Genomic DNA, 6724 nt, shown 5'->3' with positions numbered 1-6724 from the left:
CAGTAGCAACTATTTACAGGAAATATTTCTAATGGAGGATCTTAATCATGTTTCCAGATGCATGTGGGTAGATTGTGTGTGGAAATCTCAAGCACTGTCTGTCAAAATTGGCACCTATTTTATTTGCCTCTTTTTACCTCATTTGTTCATTAATGTGATATCTATGTATTAATAAAAATTTAAGAAGCTCATTTGCATTGTTTTCCAACCTTTTTGTGACAGAATGGCTTATTTCTCTAAGCTTTGAGAGCCAAAAATGTACATGTGAATCTAAATGGCACTTAGAGGAATGCATGCATTATTAAGAATAGGGCTCTGGAAATAACACACTTAATAGAGTCAAGGTCTTACCCTCACTATCTTTTAACATAAAAAAAAAAATCATTGCAATTTATTAATCCTAATTAAGTATGTAGCAAGTACAAATATGAAATGTTTTGTTACTTTTATATGCTTTGGTTTTGCATTTTATTCTCAAAAACATGAAAATTAAATGATAATTGTAATGTAGGAAATTTGCTTTTCCATCTACTTCTGCGTTTGACTTCGTATGTAGATCTGACTTGATCTGTTGGATTTACATTTTCATATATCTGTTACAGGAAGATCCACGACTGAAATTTCCAGTGCATTTGAGATCAAAAGCTTCTTTAAATCCTAATGATTTGGGCCCTCTTCCTGTAAGTAAGAATGTGTATGTATTTGAATATATACCTGCTATCTTGTAAGAACAGATCTGCTGTTGCAGTCTCATACTGTATGCATACACATACATCACTCTCATTGCTTTTATGGAGTTCCTAAAGCAATGTTTATAACAGAAAAAAAAAAAAAATCTTGTTATCAGTGAATCAGTCAGGCTCTTTGAAGCCAGCTCATAGCATTTCTGAAATCATTAAATATTTGTTTGCTTATCTGAAGCTTTGAACTTTGAAGAAACATTGAAGAACTGAGGACTAGGTGAAACATTCTTGTTCACTCTAATATTTACAATAACCCATAGGTGTTTCAGATGTAGAAGCAGAAACTCTCAAACCTAACAAATTATGAGCAATCTATTCTTTGTGATCATTTCCTCATAGTAGGAAATGGGTATAAACCTCAATGCAAGCAATTTCCACTTCAAAACTTTAAAAAATATTTACTATTTTGAATATAGTCACCTGAACAAACAGCCAATGCTTTGAAATTTGCTGGATTTTTGGTTTCAGCATAGTGCATCTGTTTTTGTGTTTTCTACCTGACAAGCACCTTTCAGACAATTTAAGTTGGCATGGATAAAGTATTGCTTCACACTGTGTGAAAGTGGTGGTATTTCCCTTATTTTCTCTGTTTTTTTTTTTGTTGTTGTTGTTGTTTGTTTCCCATTTCCAGCCTGGTTGGGAGGAAAGAATACATTTGGATGGAAGAACGTTTTATATAGATCATAGTAAGTAAGCTCTCAGGTACTGCAGCAATTAGACAAAGGGAAGTAATAAATATCTAAGTGAAAGCTTTATAATTTTACTCTTCATTTAGGAAGCCAGGTGTTGATATGTGGAGACTGATACCAGAACCTTAGTGCCTTCCTAAAGTACTATATATTCACTGAAAGCTTGCTTATAATTGTCTCATCAAGCTTTGTCCCTCTCTGACTTGTAAAGCATTAACATTTCTTCTTTCTGGTTTCTTTTGTTCTTGCTAATATTTTGGATTCTTTGTTGTTGTTGATAGTCCCATGGCTTATTTGCACTTTAATAAATTAAAATATACACTAAGAATAGAAAATAAGATGAGAAAAGATCATATGGCCACAACTCCACATATAGGTAGCAGGTAAATTAACACTGATAATACTCTCTCTCTCCTTGTCTGAGAAGGTCTTGTGGCAGCGTTGATTCTGACCTTATTTCCTGTTTATAGCATGTTATATTGCACCCAGCCCATTAATATCTATTCAGTTCTTCTGTTACTTAAGTTCTACTGTAAGCGATGTTTCATTGTAGATTTGTCTTATTAAAGCACCTCAGAACAACTGTATTAGTTTTTGTTGCTTAAAAACAAAGCAGCACAGAAAGGGTGTTCTTCTTTGTTGTTTTTTTTTTGTTTTTTTTTTTAAGACTTAAGCTAGACTTTCTAATGGGGTATTTCTACTAACAGGATAATCTTCATAAAAATAGATAACTAACAAAACTATTGGAAGAGTGTATTTGCTACACAAAACCTAGAGAATTAAAATATTAAACAATTATGCATATTTGAAAATATGTTTTTCCTTCAATATCAGTAATATTAAATCCTAGCATGTTTGTAGTGGTGTGTGTATATATATATATAAAGTTATTAAATAATTACTAAATCATTATTGTTTCTAAATTGCATACATAATTTTAAATAAAAAACAGAAATAGTACACTTGTGAAGAACAATATTAGCTTCTTTCAAACATCAGTACAGAAATATTCTTTATATCTTCTGTAATTGTTTCTACCAACTGATGTCTGGAAACAAATCTGGCAAGTTATGCTAAAGTGATGCTGCTGAAAATTCACAGAATAAAACTTTCATTTTTAAAATATCTGTATAGTTGCTGACCCTCCCTAGATTTGAAAAGATTAAATTTTTCAGTCTCTAAAAGTAAATGGAGTGCTGAAGGTATACATTTCCTCAAATAATTTAATTTTTTTTAATAAAAATATATTCATTTGCATCTGAAGTCTTTCTATTCCATATATGAACTTTTTTAGCTTTTTAGCAGACTTTATAAAACTTACATGTTTTTTTTGTTGTTGTTTGTTTGTTTTGATGGTGCTAATTATGCTAATTGTTTCTAGCAGATAGCCCTTTTGTCCCAGGGAATTCCAGAAGCAGAGGCTATGCCAGGGGCCTTACAGTGGATGTGCTGCAGCTCCATTGTGAGAAAATTGTGCTCAGTATTTTGTGAATGACTGCCAGCAGCACTCAGTGTTCATTGATTTGGCTCAAACAATCACAATGTAGCATTTGTTTACACGGTATCAGTAAGGAAGTGCAATGACATTTGGCCATAATGTTAGGTCTATGACAGAGCCTTGTGGCTCTTAATTGTTTCATTACTAACTTGAGAACATATGTTGAAGTCGACTATGGGTGCAATCAGTTGGGCTTCCTTTAGATAGATATGCAAATCTCAGGAGTCCAGTACTACAATAAACTGGCCATCATTCTCTGCTACAGTGGTTAGTTAAGATGCAACAAATGTACTCAATTTCATTACTAGAATACAGTTGAATCAATTAACTTTGAACATTTATACTACTATTAATGTCCTGGCTATCCGGATATGTATTGTAATTCTTAGGCATAATTATCTGATACTGTTGTTCTGTTTTGTTATGTTTTTCTCATCCCTGAGGAAAACTGTAATAAAGTCCAATGCAGCCATCACAGAAAACACCACTGTAGCTGCCACAAATTAAGGAAGCAAAATGCTAATAAAATAATTTAGGTATTACTTGTAACATAATAGTCTGAAAATATGATACTTTTCAGATTTTTAATTGTATGCTGTTCTAATTTCCTAGGAGCCTTATAGGAAAATATGTTCTACCTCTTAGAAGGTATTGTGAAGTACAACACAAAGGCTTTCCAATAATATTCAATATTGTTACCAGTGGTTCACTGAGAGAAGGATGGATATGTTAAATGGGTTCCCCCATTCTTCAATATATTGACTAGTGGATTAGAGGGAATGTACTAAATAGATCAGTAGAAAACAGCAAGATAAGAGAGGCAAGAGGAGCTCACTGAAACAGGATTAGGATCCAGAATGACTCTGATGAGGTGTAGGTGCAGTGTAAATATGTTTTATAACAATTGTGTAGTACTACTCAGAATAGAAATAGTTAGTAGAATTTGTATTGAAAGCACATGTAAGATATCAACTGAACATGAGCTAATTCATCCTATGATGTATCAACAGGAGCATCTTAAATAAGACCCGAGGTAATCCTCCTAATCTCATCAGCACTGGTAATGTCTATAATGATACAGCACAGATTCCCAAACTTCAAGTAACTAGTAGACCATTTCATAAGGGTCCAGAGGAATAGAGGAAATGCTTCAAAGTCAAAAGGCTTGATTTATGAGGAAAGAAAGAGTATTGTGTTTGTGTGAAGACTCGAGAGAGATGGTAGAATTTCAAAAATGTGCTGTAGAAGGAGTTAATTTGATATCCATGTCCACTTTAGATAATACAGTAATACAAGGAATCTTGAGCTACAGTTCTGGCTCAAGTGGGTCAAATTGGGTTCTTATTGTAAGGTCATTGAAGCCCTGGAAAAGTGTTTGTAATATGAAGTTCCTATCACTGTAATATTCTGAAAAACAGCTTAGACAATGATTTATCAGTGACAGCACGTGCTCTTAAACATATGCTAGGGCAGTAAGAGGGAATGGACAAACTAAATCATTTCCAGTTCTGCCTTTGATTTCATAGAAATTTACCCACCATCATTTGTACTTGTTAGTTTCAAGTAGGTATAAATAATGAATTGGTATAAAAGCAGTAAATGTTGCAGAAGGTAATGTGACTGACCAAGAAGAAGCCAGATGAAAAGGACCATCCCAGGAGTCAGCCTCTGGCAGGCAGTGAGCTGTGCAGTATGTGTGGTTCCTGGAGCTGTTGGTCTGACAGCCTTCCTCCGTATTGCCACGAGCACTAAATAGACTTAATGTGTAAAGGAAAATAAAACAGTAATTTAATATTAAATTAACTGCTAGATCAAACTTCCTGAAGTGTGCTTGTGATAATTTTGAATTTTCTTTAGTAACTTTTAATGAGTGTCAGTTTACAAATCCAGTCAATTTAAAAATTAACTTGGGATGCTCAAAACTTAGGGATCTTTTCCAACTGTAGGAGAATGGAAAATATACGTGTTATTTTAAAATAAGTGGATTTAGCTCTTTGCTTTGACCTATAGTATCCTTAAAAACAATTATCTTGAAACTTAGTGTTTTTATTCCCCAAATCTAGAATTACAGAACGTAAAATCCTGACTACTTTAATATGCAGTTTATAAATTAAAGCATGTAACTAACAGATGTATTATTAGTAGTATTAGTACCCTTCCAGTGCAGGAAATATGACTTAAACCTTGCCATTAGAGATGGCATTTAGTTTGGTTTTTGGAGCATTATATTATTGTTGCAACATCATGCTGTTGTGTTCAGAATCTTTTGAGGAACAGCTGTCTGGAGGCAGAGAGAGTTTCACCGTAGTCCTGTATAACCTCACTGTATGACTCTATGATGCTGTTGGTGCTCTTGAAAGCTGTAGATGAAAAGAATTGAATTCTGTTACCTTACTGCCAAAATATGCTTTGTCAAAACTGAATTATTTCTTATACCATAACTGTATAATTAATGATCGTTTTAATTAAAATCAATGTCTAGGAGTTTGGTTTTTTTTCCTAAAGAGTTGTTATCCCTTCACATTCAAATTTAAATTCAGACTGTTTTAAAATTTTTAAACCTTGGCTCTCTTCATACAGAATTTTGAATAAGTAAACATTGTCTATCATTTGACAAAGTGTTTGGGTTTCTTTACCACTCAGGCATAAAATCTGTGTGTTTCTAATACAAGTTGAATCCAAGATCATGTTCAAATAGAACATTTACTACTACAGGTATTGAAATAAAAGCAGTGTAATTACACTGGATTATGCTGTAGTTCTGCATTTTTTAATGAGTGTTTTCAACTAAATGGTGTGATGAGATTTTGATTGAGATGAGTGAATGCAGTCTTTTCTAACTCTAAAATACTAAGTTGTGAAAATTGTAGGGAAAACAATTGTAGGGAAAAAAAACATGTAAATTCACAGTGTGGTAACAGAGAAGTAATGATGTATATATTTATTTACAGATAATAAAATTACCCAGTGGGAAGATCCCAGACTGCAGAATCCAGCAATTACTGGTCCAGTAAGTACCTGGACTTGTGCAAGACCTTTGACACGGTCATGGACTATTCTGTGGATAAAGAATTGGTTGGATGGCTGTAGCCAGAGGGTTGTTGTTAATATCTCTATGTCCAAGTGAAGGCTGGTCACAACTCGTGTCCCCCAGGGGTCCATCTCAGGACCACTGCTCTCTCTTCAACATCTCTATCAATGACATAGATAGTGGGATCAAGTTTACCCTCAACAAGTTTGCTGATGACACCAAGCTGTGTGGTGCAGTTGACACAATGGAAGTGAGGGATGCCATCCAGAGGGACCTGGACAGGCTGGACAAGTGGGCCCATGAAAACATAATGAGGCTCAGTAAGGCCAAGTGCAAGGTTTTGTGGTTGGGTCAAGGCAATCCCAGGAATGAGTATAGTCTGGGAGAAGAATTCATTGAGAGCAGGCCTGTGGAGAAGGACTTGGGGGTCCTGATGGACAAAAATCTGGATAAAAGCCAGCAGTGTGCTCTTGCAGCTCAGAAGAGTAAAGGTATCTAAGCTCCTTCAAAAGAGGGGTGGCCACCAGGGAGAGGGAGGTGACTGTCCCCCTCTACTCTGCCCTTGTTAGGCCTCATCTAGAGTACTGAGTCCAAGCCTGGGGCCCTCAATACAGGTATCATAGAATGGTTTGGGTTGGAAGGGGCATTTAAGATCATCTAGTTCCAATACCCCTGCTATAGGCAGGGACACCTCCCAGTAGACCAGGTTGCTCAAAGCCCCATCCAGCCTGGCCTTGAATGCTTCCAAGGAGGGGGCATCCAC

The 6724-nt window shown here is 35.2% G+C and overlaps 1 long non-coding RNA gene across 1 annotated transcript; it reads left to right on the top strand.

Moving 5' to 3' along the window:
* Window positions 1–601: 601 nt before the first annotated feature.
* LOC104915728 lies at window positions 602–6034 on the top strand. The gene is made up of 3 exons (XR_796448.2): window positions 602–680; window positions 1375–1429; window positions 5882–6034. It is a non-coding gene; the product is annotated as an uncharacterized LOC104915728 (long non-coding RNA).
* The last annotated feature ends 690 nt before the right edge of the window (window positions 6035–6724 follow it).

Source organism: Meleagris gallopavo, unplaced genomic scaffold (genome assembly GCF_000146605.3).
Source record: "Meleagris gallopavo isolate NT-WF06-2002-E0010 breed Aviagen turkey brand Nicholas breeding stock unplaced genomic scaffold, Turkey_5.1 ChrUn_random_7180001848300, whole genome shotgun sequence".
NCBI lineage: Eukaryota > Metazoa > Chordata > Aves > Galliformes > Phasianidae > Meleagris > Meleagris gallopavo.
This window is presented reverse-complemented; position numbering and strand designations above follow the sequence as displayed.